Below are 16229 nucleotides of genomic sequence, written 5' to 3' on the forward strand. Positions count from 1 at the left end.
TCATTAGCCATTAGATAATTCTTCTTATTCTGCAGTGCTTTTATAATGAACCAACAACATGTAGATAGTCTTACATAAATATAGCTCAAATTAAGTGTTTGGTGAAATGAATAATTTAATCAAACAACTTTTTATACAGAATGATAAGTAACTTATTAGAAACAAATTATCATTGATTTTTTTTATTTTTTACTGTTTTGGTTTGAAATGTATTCATGGCAATTGCTTATATCAGATGAATTGTTAATAGGTAGATATCTGACCAATTTAAATGCAATTTAAATGTTTACATTTAATGTAATCAGTTTATTAAAAAAACACTTTTTTTTCTAGCAATAAAGGGATCCACATCATAAGTACTCATGTGGGGCACGGGTATGGATCACAGGGTCGACACTAATTAGGTCGACAGTCATTAGATTGACCACTGTTGGTCGACATGGCAATGGCCAACATAATAAAAAAGGTCAACATGTGGAAGGTCGACATGGTTAAAAGGCCGACAATGGAACAAGTCGACAGGGATAAAATGTTGACACTGGAAAAAGTTGACACTGGAAAAGGTCGACATGACACATGGTCAGCATAAAAAAGGTGGACACTTTTTCATTTACTTGGTGTTGTTTTCATGGGCAATGCACGTGGAACCCCACGTGCTTCGCTCACCATTCTTCAGGCAAGGTGCTTTGCTCCACAACCTATGTGCTTGGCACAGGTTACTATTCCCAATCGCAGTCCATGTGGATGGTAAAGTAGGAAAAGATTAAAAAACTGGGAAAAAAAGCTGTATCGACCATATCGACCATATGTGTGTTGACCATTTGCACCTGTCAACCTTTTGAACCTGTCAACAATAAGCATTGTCGACCTTTTACATGTCGACCTATTGATCAAGTCGACCATTTGTTCATGTCGACCTAATGCATGTGTTAGGGTCTCCTGCTCTGTGCTGCCACGTCGTCATGGCAACCGGGAAACAAGTGCTAGCGGAGTAACCTGAGCGTAGCTGATACTCCGGTTCGGGTCTTTTGCTGTGCAGTGGTTACAGGCTCTGTGCACGGCAGGGGATCCGGTGCTGGTTTTTGTGCTCACAGTCTGTGAGGTCTGAGTGGGGCGTGGACAGCACCTGCTATATAACCCCTCTTCTCAGGTTAGGCAGATGCTGCTGAATCTTTGTTGGTTAGTCAGTTCCTGAAAGCTAGCTAGTACTGTGTAACTTTGTATTTGTTTGTTGCTTACTGCAAATAGGCCTTGGGATTTGGTATTACACTCTGCCAATCCAGACCTAGCAGTAAGACTGGAGTCAGTTGTTTAACCTGCTGGGGTTCTTTTGCTACTCTGTGAACCTAGCAAGTTTGCGGCTGTATTCTCAGACTTGCCTGCCAAAATCCTTTCTCACTGTGCAAGGTGTTCAGGTGTCAGTTTAGTGGCAGTAAGCTGAACCAGTGCACTGCAAGTGAGGAATAGGATTGTGGAGACTCTCCTTGTGTCTATTATTCCATCTCTGACCAAGGAGTTTACTGCCACACCCGTTGGTAACCCTTTAGGGTTTTGCTGTTGCCCTTAGCAACAGCATTTCGGGTTCTCTACGTATTAAATCACTAAATCTTGCTTCTTTCCATCTGAGCATTCCTAATACTAGTGAGACACCCAGTTTCTTAGCCTTTGAGCTTCTCTGTTCACTTTGTGTTTATTTTGTTACCCTATCACCTTCTGTGTATGTAATGTCATATTCCCCAGTCTGTCTGTGAGTTCATTTGTTTTGCATCCCTCACCGTTCAGACACCAGTACATTCCTGCTGGCACTGGTGTGCATAACATATTCAGCAGCCTAATACTCCTGTTGAAATTTTGTGGGAATATGGAGCATACCCCTCAAAATACTTTGCAACAGGTGGTTGATCAGGTGCAGGTCCTGACTCGACAATTTAATAATTTGTCCATTAAAATGCACACCTCGCAGGCCGCTGGCGGAGCTCCCGCAGCAGCAGTACCTTCAGGGGTTAAGGAGCCGAAAGTAAATCTCCCGGATCGTTTTTCTGGAGATCGCTCGCAGTTCTTTTGTTTCAAGGAGAGCTGCAAGCTATATTTCCAGCTTAGGCCTCAGTCTTCTGGGTCGGAGATTCAGCGGGTGGGTATAGTGATTTCCTTGCTACAAAGAGACCCACAGGTCTGGGCATATGGGTTGCAGCCTGACTGTCCGTCGCTTAAAAGTGTTGATGCTTTTTTTACGGCACTGGGCATGTTGTATGATGACCCTGACAAGACGGCCTCAGCCGAGGCTCAGATTTTGATCCTTAAGCAAGGGCGAAGGCCAGTTGAGGTTTATTGTACGGAGTTTCGGAGGTTGGCCCATGATACCCAGTGGAATGACCCAGCCCTGAGACACCAGTACCGAAGAGGTCTTTCTAACCAGTTTAAAGACCAACTGGTACAATATCCCTTGCCTGATAGCTTGGATCAGCACATGCAGTTATCCATTCGGGTGGATAGACAGCTGAGAGAGCGCAGGCTTGAAAGGGAGACCGAGGTTTCCTTCTTTCCCAAGGGAACCTCAGACTCTGAGGAATTTTCCGAGGAGCCTATGCAGATTGGGGCTACCCGCCTCTCCTCGCGTGAGAAGACGCGGAGGAGACAGCAGGGGTTATGTTTGTACTGTGGGAATAAAGGTCATGTGGTAGTATCATGCCCAGAAAAGCCGGAAAACTTCAGGGCCTGAGGGTGATGGGAAATATCCTGTCAGGCCAGAAGTCAGAATTTCCCAAGAAGACTTTTATCATTCCGGAGACCTTGAAGATCCTTGGTCAAACTGTCAAGACTGAGGCCTTTGTGGACAGTGGGGCCGACGGGGTTTTTATGGACCGCCAATTCGCCCTGAAACACTCTGTTCCCTTAGTACCCTTGGCATCGGAAATTGAGATTTGTGGGTTAAACGGGGAACCATTATCCCAGGGTAAAATTACCTCTTGCACTAGCCAGATTTCTTTGTTTATTGGAGCCACACACTCTGAAAAATTGTCCTTTTATGTGACTGTCTGTACTTTTGCCCCATTGGTGTTGGGGTTACCCTGGTTAAGGGCCCACAATCCTCAATTTGACTGGGTCTCTGGGGAGATTCTTAGTTGGGGTACTGATTGTTTCAGGAGTTGCTTGAGCCTTCCAGTCAGGCTTTCGCAGCTAAGTTTGCCAGGATTGCCAGGATGTTATGCAGATTTTGCAGACGTGTTCTCCAATAGAGTTGCAGAGGTACTACCTCCCCATCGCCCCTATGACTGTGCCATTGATTTGTTGCCGAATGCTAAGCTTCCCAAGAGCAGGTTGTACTCCCTGTCACGTCCTGAGACTCAGGCTATGGCAGAGTACATTCAGGAGAACTTGGCTAAGGGATTTATCAGACCTTCACAGTCTCCAGTTGGGTCGGGGTTCTTCTTCGTGGGTAAAAAGGACGGTTCGTTGCGACCTTGCATCGACTTTAGGGAATTGAACCGTATCACGATTAAAAACTCATACCCACTGCCTCTCATTTCGGTCTTGTTTGACCAGCTTCGTAGTGCCACCATTTTTTCTAAGATTGACCTACGCGGTGCGTACAATCTAATCCGAATAAGAGAGGGGGATGAATGGAAGACTGCCTTTAATACCCACTCAGGGCATTATGAATATTTGGTGATGCCTTTTGGGCTCTGTAATGCCCCGGCAGTCTTCCAGGACTTCATGAACGATGTGCTCAGGGAATATTTGGATAGATTCTTAGTTGTATACTTAGATGACATCCTAATCTTCTCCCATTCCCTGGAGGAACATCGGAAGCATGTACGCTTAGTCCTCCAGAGACTCAGAGACCACCGGCTTGGGGCGAAGCTGGAGAAGTGCGAATTTGAAGTTCAGTAAATCGCATTTCTAGGATATATTATCTCCCCAGAAGGTTTCCAAATGGAGGGTTCCAAGGTACAGGCAGTCCTGGATTGGGTGCAGCCCACTAGTTTGAAGGCGCTTCAGCGTTTTCTGGGCTTTGCAAATTTTTATAGACGATTTATCGCTGGATTTTCATCTATAGTGGCGCCCTTGGTGGCACTCACTAAGAAAGGGGCGGATGTTGCTCACTGGTCTTGTGAGGCCAAAGCGTCTTTTGCCCGTCTCAAAAGGGCATTTGTCTCGGCCAAGGTGCTGCGACACCCAGATCCAGAGCGTCCTTTTGTGGTGGAGGTGGATGCCTCTGAGATGGGTATTGGGGCAGTGCTCTCTCAGATGGGGGTGTCTGATAATCGCCTTCATCCCTGTGCTTACTTTTCCCGTAAATTTTCGCCTGCCGAGATGAATTATGACGTGGGTAACCGGGAATTGTTGGCTATTAAGGATGCACTCGAGGAGTGGAGACACTGGCTTGAGGGGGCTAAGTTTGTGGTCTCAATTCTCACCGACCATAAGAATTTGGCATATTTAGAGTCAGCGAAGCGCCTCAATGCCAGGCAGGCACGATGGGCTTTGTTTTTTGCTTGCTTTAATTTTTTGATAACATATCGCCCTGGGTCAAAAAACATCAAGGCTGATGCGCTCTCGCAGAGTTTTGCTCCAATCCAGGAGACCACCGAGGAGCCATTGCCCATTGTGTCCCCATTATGTATTAAAGTGGGCATTACCCAGGACCTCTTGTCATTAGTCCTTAGAGCACAGGAGCAGGCTCCTCCAGACCTTCCGGTAGGTCTTTTGTTTGTGCCTCCTAGGTTAAGACAGCGAGTGTTCCTGGAATTCCATGCCAAGAAGTCGGCAGGTCACCCGGGTATTGCCAGAACTCGGGAGTTGCTATCTAGGGTGGTGTGGTGGCCCTCGGTGGCTAGGGATGTGGATCAGTGGGTTCGGGCATGTGACATCTGTGCCCGAAATAAGACTCCTAGAGGGGTTCCTGTTGGCCCATTACATCCACTCTCTATTCCATCTAAGCCATGGACCTACATTTCAATGGATTTTGTGGTGGACTTGCCCAAATCCTCGGGGATGACAGCCATCTGGGTTGTCGTTGACAGGTTTTCGAAGATGGTGCACTTCGTTCCATTGGTTGGGCTGCCATCGGCCAGACGCCTGTGGCCAAATTCTGGAGGGCATTTTGTTCCGATCTCCAGATTTCTGTCAGCTTGTCGTCAGGCTACCATCCGCAGTCTAATGGGCAGACTGAAAGGGTGAACCAGTCCTTGGAGCAGTTCCTCAGGTGTTATGTCTCCAAGTGTCAGACTGACTGGGTTGCTCATCTGTCCATGGCGGAGTTTGCCTATAACAACGCGGCTCCCTCTGCTACAGGGATCTCTCCCTTCCTTTGTGTGTATGGGCATCATCCTAAGGCCAATTCTTTTGGACTCCACGCCTGGTGGTTCCTCTGTGGTTTCGGTCCTTAGAGGTATTTGGAGGAAAGTGAAGAAAGCCCTTGTGTCTGTGTCATTAGTGACCAAAAGGGTTTTTGATAAGCGTAAAAGACCCTGCAGCTTCAAATTAGGAGACTTCGTCTGGTTGTCTACCAAGAATTTGAAGTTGAGACAGCCATCTCATAAGTTAGGCCCCCGGTTCATCGCTCCTTATAAGATCACTAGGGTTATCAATCCGGTGGCATTTCAGTTAGATCTACCCCGTTCTTTGGGTATCAATAAAACATTTCATTGTTCCCTTTTAAAACGGGCGATTAGTAATCCTTCTTCCAGTGGAAGACCTTACCCTCTTCTGATACGTGGCCAGAGGGAGTTTGTTGTTGAAAGGATTCTTGACTCCAAGATGGTTCGGGGTCGGCTGTCATTTTTGGTGCACTGGAAGGGGTATGGCCCGGAGGAGCGGTCGTGGGTGCGCAGTTGTGATCTTCATGCCCCCAGACTGTTACGCTCTTTCTTCTCGCAGTTCCCCGATAAACCCGGTGGTAGGGGTTCTTTGACCCCTCGTCAGAGGGGGGGTACTGTTAGGGTCTCCTGCTCTGTGCTGCCACGTCGTCATGGCAACCGGGAGACAAGTGCTAGCGGAGTAACCTGAGCGTAGCTGATACTCCGGTTCGGGTCTTTTGCTGTGCAGTGGTTACAGGCTCTGTGCACGGCAGGGGATCCGGTGCTGGTTTTTGTGCTCACAGTCTGTGAGGTCTGAGTGGGGCGTAGACAGCACCTGCTATATAAACACTCTTCTCAGGTTAGGCAGATGCTGCTGAATCTTTGTTGGTTAGTCAGTTCCTGAAAGCTAGCTAGTACTGTGTAACTTTGTATTTGTTTGTTGCTTACTGCAAATAGGCCTTGGGATTTGGTATTACACTCTGCCAATCCAGACCTAGCAGTAAGACTGGAGTCAGTCGTTTAACCTGCTGGGGTTCTTTTGCTACTCTGTGAACCTAGCAAGTTTGCAGCTGTATTCTCAGACTTGCCTGCCAAAATCCTTTCTCACTGTGCAAGGTGTTCAGGTGTCAGTTTAGTGGCAGTAAGCTGAACCAGTGCACTGCAAGTGAGGAATAGGATTGTGGAGACTCTCCTTGTGTCTATTATTCCATCTCTGACCAAGGAGTTTACTGCCACACCCGTTGGTAACCCTTTAGGGTTTTGCTGTTGCCCTTAGCAACAGCATTTCGGGTTCTCTACGTATTAAATCACTACATCTTGCTTCTTTCCATCTGAGCATTCCTAATACTAGGGAGACACCCAGTTTCTTAGCCTTTGAGCTTCTCTGTTCACTTTGTGTTTATTTTGTTACCCTATCACCTTCTGTGTATGTAATGTCATATTCCCCAGTCTGTCTGTGAGTTCATTTGTTTTGCACCCCTCACCGTTCAGACACCAGTACATTCCTGCTGGCACTGGTGTGCATAACAGCATGTCGAACAATTGACTTTCTAAATAATAAGGTTGACCTGTTATCCGGATACAGTGGGACACTATCAGGTCTTTATCAATAGGATCACTCTGCCCTACTTTTTTTTAGATAGAGAGCGTAACCGACACCGACATAAAAAGTGGCAAAACCCCATTTGGAAAAAGGCTCTAGAGAAGCACAACACATACTTATGAATGTATTTTTTAGTGGAGATTGACAAGAGTATTCCAGAAGAGTGAACACTAGGGAATAATAGATAATCATAGAAAGGGAAGTAGTTGTCAAAATGCTCTTCAATTATCTCTCTCCAGAGTAACATAACATATATTGTTCAATTTCTACTAATTAGATTGGTAATAGAGCAAATAATAAGTATCATACTGATTTATTTATTTGACAAGAATACATGCAAATGAAACGATAAATAGACTACTATTAATATAACTGATTCTGAGATGGCAATAAAGTAAAAAAGAGCAAGTAACTGTGCACATTGGCAAACCATGTGACACTACAATTGGGGCCAGGGGTTAAAATGAGGGGGAATGAGGTGGAACTGAGTTCCGCCACCTCTAATTGTAGGGGGAACTAATTCTACCACCTCCATTTCCCTGCACAGTAATTCCAACAGAAAAAACTGCCCCATGACCTACATCAATAGATGTGAGATGAACTGCAGCCTCCTCCCCCTTCCTCAGGTCCTGGTGGCTCCATGGTCCTCCTCCATCTACAGCCCACCCCTCCTGGTACTCACACATGCTGTGTCTGTTGGACAGCATTCATCCCCTCCTCAGGACCCAGTAGCTTCCTTTTACGTCACGGCGTATGTGAGGTCATGTTGTCACCACTGCTGAAGTGAAGAGGAGCCATGAAGAGGAGCAGGCTCTGTGCCTCTTGAAGATAACATGAGAGGGGGCTGAGCGACAATAGAAGTGGGGAAGCTGCTGGAGGGATACAGATCATGGAGCTGCTGGAGGGACACAGGCGGTATGCTGCTGGAGTGACAGAGGCAGCGATGTGTATAAGGGGCACTACCATTGTGGGCATTATGTGTAAGAGGCACTAATCCTGTTGGCATTTTGTATATAAGCGGCACTACTACTGTGGGCATTATGTGTAAGGTGCACTACTACTGTGGGCATTCTGTATATAAGTGGCACTACTACTGTGGGCATTTTGTGTATAAGTGGCACTTCTGTGGCCATTATGTGTATAAGTGGCACTACTGTGGTCATTAGGTGTAAGGGGCACTACTACTGTGGGAATTGTGTATAAGGGGCACTACTATGGGTACTGTATATAAGGGGCACTACTGTGTGGCATAACATGTATAGAGGGTACCACTGTGTAGTGCAATGTGCATAAAGAGCACTGTTGAGTGATGTAACCTGAATATGGGGCATTACTATGTAGTGTAATGCTAATATACTTGTGCTACTGTGTAGTGCAATTTGAATTGAAAGTACTATTATGTGACCATGGTGGTCATTCCGAGTTGTTCGCTCGCTAGCATTTTTTAGCAGCTGTGCTAATGCTATGCCGCCTCCCACTGGGAGTGTATTTTAGCTTAGCAGAAGTGCGAACGAAAGGATCGCAGAGCGGCTACAAAATAATTTTGTGCAGTTTCAGAGTAGCTTCAGACCTATTCAGCGCTTGCGATCACTTCAGACTGTTCAGTTCCTGTTTTGACATCACGAACACGCCCTGCGTTTGCCCAGCCACGTCTGCATTTTTCCTGGCACGCCTGCATTTTTCCAAATACTCCCTGAAAACGGTCAGTTGACACCCAGAAACGCCCTCTTCCTGTCAATCACTCTGCAGCCAGCAGTGCGACTGAAAAGCTTCGCTAAACCCTGTGTGAAACTACATCGTTCGTTGTAATAGTACAACGCGCGTGCGCATTGCGCCACATACGCATGCGCAGAAGTGCCTTTTTTTGCCTGATCGCTGCGCAGCAAACGAAAGCAGCTAGCGATCAACTCGGAATAACCCCCCATGTTGCTTCTTTGAGAGATTAATGTCCCTTTATAAAGTATGGGAAGTAGGGCTCTAATTTATAGTTTGCGGGGGGGGGGTGCCCAGGGGTAAATGAGTTCCACCACCTCTCCAGGACCACTTTAAGCCCTGGGTGGGGTTGATTTAAATTGTACAAAGAGACTTAGATGTGGGAGGAGCGTGTCCAACTAAAATCTAAATTGCTGTATAAAACAGTGGCAGTTGCTAACCAGGTCTGCAGCGCAGAGCAAAACTAGCAGATGAGAGCCGGATAAAACATAACCACTAACTGTACCTGTAAATGTTTAATATTTAATATATGCATGGCTTGCGTTGCGTGAACGATAACGCCAAAATGGGCAATCCGACAAAATTTGGATTTCACCTCCAGTATGTAGATATTCATTAACTACAAAAATGGTCCTGTCACTTTTTACTGTATCTCTCACTCACTCACTGACTGGTTGACTCATCATTAATTCTCTTACTTCCCGATACGTTAAGAAGCTGAAATTTAACATAGGCATTCTGCAGGTGGGAAATACGAAAACTATGTAATTAGAGTCTAAATAAACCTCCCTAAGGGGATGAAATGGGGGTTGACATGACATCATTACCGTTGTGTGGCTTGCGTTGCGTGAACAATAATGCCCAAATGCACAATCTGATCCAAATTTGGATTGCACCTCCAGTGTGTAGAATTTAATAAACTACAAAAATGATCCTGTCACTTTTTACCGTATCTGCTACGGGTGCTCCTCGGGTAACGCCAAGAACCATGTATTAATATTTACTTACATTAAGTATTTACATCTCTATAGATTTACCACATTTTTAACAATCATTTATATTTACAACCGTGAAAATCAGAAAATCCCATGCGAAGTACAGGTAGAACAGATAGCATGTATATATATATATATATATATATATATATATACTGCTCAAGAAAATAAAGGGAACACTAAAATAACACATCCTAGATCTGAATGAATGAAATATTCTTATTAAATACTTTGTTCTTTACATAGTTGAATGTGCTGACAACAAAATCACACAAAAATTATCAATGGGAATCAAATTTATTAACCCATGGAGGTCTGGATTTGGAGTCACACTCAAAATGAAAGTGGAAAAACATACTACAGGCTGATCCAACTTTGATGTAATGTCCTTAAAACAAGTCAAAATGAGGCTCAGTAGTGTGTGTGGCCTCCACATACCTGTATGAGCTCCCTACAATGCCTGGGCATGCTCCTGATGAGGTGGCGGAAGGTCTCCTGAGGGATCTCCTCCCAGACCTGGACTAAAGCATCCGCCAACTCCTGGACAGTCTGTGATGCAATGTGGCATTGGTGGATGGAGCGAGACATGATGTCCCAGATGTGCTCAATTGGATTCAGATCTGGGGAACGGGCGGGCCAGTCCATAGCATCAATGCCTTCGTCTTGCAGGAACTGCTGACACACTCCAGCCACATGAGGTCTAGCATTGTCTTGCATTAGGAGGAACCCAGGGCCAACCGCACCAGCATATGGTCTCACAAGGGGTCTGAGGATCTCATCTCGGTACCTAATGACAGTCAGGCTACCTCTGGCGAGCACATGGAGGGCTGTGCGGCCCCCCAAAGAAATGCCACCCCACACCATTACTGACCAACTGCCAAATCGGTCAAGCTGGAGGATGTTGCAGGCAGCAGAACGTTCTCCTTAGCGTCTCCAGACTCTATCACGTCTGTCACATGTGCTCAGTGAGAACCTGCTTTCATCTGTGAAGAGCACAGGGCGCCAGTGGCGAATTTGCCAATCTTGGTGTTCTCTGGCAAATGCCAAACATCCTGCACGGTGTTGAGCTGTAAGCACAACCCCCACCTGTGGACGTCGGGCCCTCATTCCACCCTCATGGAGTCTGTTTCTGATCGTTTGAGTAGACACATGCACATTTGTGGCTTGCTGGAGGTCATTTTGCAGGGCTCTGGCAGTGCTCCTCCTGTTCCTCCTTGCACAAAGGAAGAGGTGGCGGTCTTGCTGCTGGGTTGTTGCCCTCCTACGGCCTCCTCCACGTCTCCTGATGTACTGCCCTGTCTGCTGGTAGCGCCTCCATGATCTGGACACTACGCTGACAGACACAGCAAACCTTCTTGCCACAGCTCGCATTGATGTGCCATCCTGGATGAGCTGCACTACCTAAACCACTTGTGTAGGTTGTAGACTCCGTCTCATGCTACCACTAGAGTGAAAGCACCGCCAGCTTTCAAAAGTGACCAAAACATCAGCCAGAAAGCATAGGAGCTGAGAAGTGGTCAGTGGTCACCACCTGCAGAACAACTCCTTTACTGGGGGTGTCTTGCTAATTGCCTATTATTCCCACCTGTTGTCTATTCCATTTGCACAACAGCATGTGAAATTGATTGTCAATCAGTGTTGCTTCCTAAGTGGACAGTTTGATTTCACAGAAGTGTGATTAACTTGGAGTTACATTGTGTTGTTTAAGTGTTCCCTTTATTTTTTTGAGCAGTATATATATATATATATATATATATTAGTGATGTGCACCGGACATTTTTCGGGTTTAGTGTTTTGGTTTTGGATTCGGTTCCGCGGCCGTGTTTTGGATTCGGACGCGTTTTGGCAAAACCTCCCTGAAAAATTTTTGTCGGATTCGGGTGTGTTTTGGATTCGGGTGTTTTTTTACAAAAATCCCTTAAAAACAGCTTAAAACATAGAATTTGGGGGTCATTTTGATCCCATAGTATTATTAACCTCAATAACCATAATTTCCACTCATTTTCAGTCTATTCTGAACACCTCACACCTCACAATATTATTTTTAGTCCTAAAATTTGCACCGAGGTCGCTGGATGACTAAGCTAAGCGACCCAAGTGGCCGACACAAACACCTGGCCCATCTAGGAGTGGCACTGCAGTGTCAGACAGGATGGCACTTCAAAAAAATAGTCCCCAAACAGCACATGATGCAAAGAAAAAAAGAGGCGCAATGAGGTAGCTGTGTGACTAAGCTAAGTGACCCAAGTGGCCGACACAAACACCTGGCCCATCTAGGAGTGGCACTGCAGTGTCAGACAGGATGGCACTTCAAAAAAATAGTCCCCAAACAGCACATGATGCAAAGAAAAAAAGAGGTGCACCAAGGTCGCTGGATGGCTAAGCTAAGCGACACAAGTGGCCGACACAAACACCTGGCCCATCTAGGAGTGGCACTGCAGTGTCAGGCAGGATGGCACTTCAAAAAAATAGTCCCCAAACAGCACATGATGCAAAGAAAAATGAAAGAAAAAAGAGGTGCAAGATGGAATTGTCCTTGGGCCCTCCCACCCACCCTTATGTTGTATAAACAGGACATGCACACTTTAACAAACCCATCATTTCAACGACAGGGTCTGCCACACGACTGTGACTGAAATGACTGGTTGGTTTGGGCCCCCACCAAAAAAGAAGCAATCAATCTCTACTTGCACAAACTGGCTCTACAGAAGCAAGATGTCCACCTCCTTCTCATCGTCCGATTCCTCACCCCTTTCACTGTGTACATCCCCCTCCTCACAGATTATTAATTTGTCCCCACTGGAATCCACCATCTCAGGTCCCTGTGTACTTTCTGGAGGCAATTGCTGGTGAATGTCTCCACGGAGGAATTGATTATAATTAATTTTGATGAACATCATCTTCTCCACATTTTTTGGAAGTAACCTCGTACGCCGATTGCTGACAAGGTGAGCGGCTGCACTAAACACTCTTTCGGAGTACACACTGGAGGGTGGGCAACTTAGGTAAAATAAAGCCAGTTTCTGCAAGGGCCTCCAAATTGCCTCTTTTTCCTGCCAGTATACGTACGGACTGTCTGACGTGCCTACTTGGATGCGGTCACTCATATAATCCTCCACCCTCCACCATTCTTTCAATGGTGAGAGAATCATATGCAGTGACAGTAGACGACATGTCAGTAATCGTTGGCAGGTCCTTCAGTCCGGACCAGATGTCAGCACTCGCTCCAGACTGCCCTGCATCACCGCCAGCGGGTGGGATCGGAATTCTTAGCCTTTTCCTCGCACCCCCAGTTGCGGGAGAATGTGAAGAAGGAGCTGTTGACGGGTCACGTTCCGCTTGACTTGACAATTTTCTCACCAGCAGGTCTTTGAACCTCTGCAGACTTGTGTCTGCCAGAAAGAGAGATCCAACGTAGGTTTTAAATCTAGGATCGAGCACGGTGGCCAAAATGTAGTGCTCTGATTTCAACAGATTGACCACCCGTGAATACTGGTTAAGCGAACTAAGGGCTCCATCCACAAGTCCCACATGCCTAGTGGAATCGCTCTGTTTTAGCTCCTCCTTCAATGTCTCCAGCTTCTTCTGCAAAAGCCTGATGAGGGGAATGACCTGACTCAGGCTGGCAGTGTCTGAACTGACTTCACGTGTGGCAAGTTCAAAGGGTTGCAGAACCTTGCACAACGTTGAAATCATTCTCCACTGCGCTTGAGTCAGGTGCATTCCCCCTCCTTTGCCTATATCGTAGGCAGATGTATAGGCTTGAATGGCCTTTTGCTGCTCCTCCATCCTCTGAAGCATATAGAGGGTTGAATTCCACCTCGTTACCACCTCTTGCTTCAGATGATTGCAGGGCAGGTTCAGGACTGTTTGCTGGTGCTCCAGTCTTCGGCACGCGGTGGCTGAATGCCGAAAGTGGCCCGCAATTCTTCGGGCCACCGACAGCATCTCTTGCATGCCCCTGTCGTTTTTTAAATAATTTTGCACCACCAAATTCAATGTATGTGCAAAACATGGAACTTGCTGGAATTTGCCCAGATGTAATGCACGCACAATATTGCTGGCGTTGTCCGATGCCACAAATCCCCTGGAGAGTCCATTTGGGGTAAGCCATTCTGCGATGATGTTCCTCAGTTTCCGTAAGAGGTTGTCAGCTGTGTGCCTCTTATGGAAAGCGGTGATACAAAGCGTAGCCTGCCTAGGAACGAGTTGGCGTTTGTGAGATGCTGCTACTGGTGCCGCCGCTGCTGTTCTTGCTGCGGGAGGCAATACATCTACCCAGTGAGCTGTCACAGTCATATAGTCCTGAGTCTGCCCTGCTCCACTTGTCCACATGTCCGTGGTTAAGTGGACATTGGGTACAACTGCATTTTTTAGGACACTGGTGACTCTTTTTCTGAGGTCTGTGTACATTTTCGGTATCGCCTGCCTAGAGAAATGGAACCTAGATGGTATTTGGTACCGGGGACACAGTACCTCCATCAAGTCTGTAGTTGCCTGTGAATTAACGGTGGATAACGGAAACAGGTTTCTCACCACCCAGGCTGCCAAGGCCTGAGTTATCCGCTTTGCAGCAGGATGACTGCTGTGATATTTCATCTTTCTCGCAAAGGACTGTTGGACAGTCAATTGCTTACTGGAAGTAGTACAAGTGGTCTTCCGACTTCCCCTCTGGGATGACGATTGACTCCCAGCAGCAACAACAGCAGCGCCAGCAGCAGTAGGCATTACACTCAAGGATGCATCGGAGGAATCCCAGGCAGGAGAGGACTCGTCAGACTTGACAGTGACATGGCCTGCAGGACTATTGGCTTTCCTGTGTAAGGAGGAAATTGACACTGAGGGAGTCGGTGGTGTGGTTTGCAGGAGCTTGGTTACAAGAGGAAGGGATTTAGTGGTCAGTGGACTGCTTCCGCTGTCATCCAAAGTTTTTAAAACTTGTCACTGACTTATGATGAATGCGCTGCAGGTGACGTATAAGGGAGGATGTTCCGAGGTGGTTAACGTCCTTACCCCTACTTATTACAGCTTGACAAAGGCAACACACGGCTTGACACCTGTTGTCCGCATTTGTGTTAAAATAATTCCACACCGAAGAGATGATTTTTTTTTGTAATTTGACCAGGCATGTCAATGGCCATATTCGTCCCACGGACAACAGGTGTCTCCCCGGGTGCCTGACTTAAACAAACCACCTCACCATCAGAATCCTCCTTGTCAATTTCCTCCTCAGCGCCAGCAACACCCATATCCTCATCCTGGTGTACTTCAACAGTGACATCTTCAATTTGACTATCAGGAACTGGACTGCAGGTGCTCCTTCCAGCACTTGCAGGGGGCGTGCAAATGGTGGAAGGCGCCACCTCTTCCCGTCCAGTGTTGTGAAGGTCAGGCATCGCAGCCGACACAATTGGACTCTCCTTGGGGATTTGTGATTTAGAAGAACGCACAGTTCTTTGCTGTGCTTTTGCCAGCTTAAGTCTTTTCATTTTTCTAGCGAGAGGATGAGTGCTTCCATCCTCATGTGAAGCTGAACCACTAGCCATGAACATAGGCCAGGGCCTCAGCCGTTCCTTGCCACTCCGTGTCGTAAATGGCATATTGGCAAGTTTACGCTTCTCCTCAGACGCTTTTAATTTTGATTTTTGGGTCATTTTACTGAACTTTTGTGTTTTGGATTTTACATGCTCTCTACTATGACATTGGGCATCGGCCTTGGCAGACGACGTTGATGGCATTTCATCATCTCGGCCATGACTAGTGGCAGCAGCTTCAGCATGAGGTGGAAGTGGATCTTGATCTTTCCCTATTTTACCCTCCACATTTTTGTTCTCCATTTTTTAATGTGTGGAATTATATGCCAGTATCAATAGCAATGGCCTACTACTATATATACTGCGCACAACTGAAATGCACCACAGGTATGGATAGATAGTATAATTGACGACACAGAGGTAGGTAGAGCAGTGGCCTACTGTACCGTACTGCTATATATTATATACTGGTGGTCAGCAAACTGTGCAAAACTGAAATGCACCACAGGTATGGATGGATAGTATACTTGACGACACAGAGGTAGGTAGAGCAGTGGTTTCAAAGTCGAAAAATATTGTAATGCATATGCCTTGTACTAACCCCATGCACATGCCCGCTGCGCGTGCACTCGCTCTGCCGTGCGTGCGCATATCCGCAATTTGCGTAACGGAGCTTTCCACGGCCATGCGCCTTAGCGCGTGGTATGCGCATTTACGGTAGAGTTTGTGAGCGCATAAAGGGTTATTAGAACATTACATATTTAACCCAAATAGTGTACATTGTAGATATAGTTCCCCTAGACCATGTCAGCGAGTATTATTAGTTTAAACAGTTCCTGGACAGAGAGATTCGCCTTTACATGATAGGAAGGGTCAGATAAAGGTTGGAAGGTGATGTCTAGTATCCAGCTGTAGGGTATTTTGAGGGTAACATTCCGGTGTTAGTTAGAGAAAGATCGCTTGTTCCTGCGTATAGTTATGTACAAAAGTAGATTATGAACCTTGAACTGTATTTACTGTATTTTATGTATGCGGCAGGAATCCACAGGATACCACTCACAAGAGCAGTTGGGGAAAGACATCG

This window comes from Pseudophryne corroboree, chromosome 4 (genome assembly GCF_028390025.1).
Source record: "Pseudophryne corroboree isolate aPseCor3 chromosome 4, aPseCor3.hap2, whole genome shotgun sequence".
Taxonomy (NCBI): Eukaryota; Metazoa; Chordata; class Amphibia; order Anura; family Myobatrachidae; genus Pseudophryne; species Pseudophryne corroboree.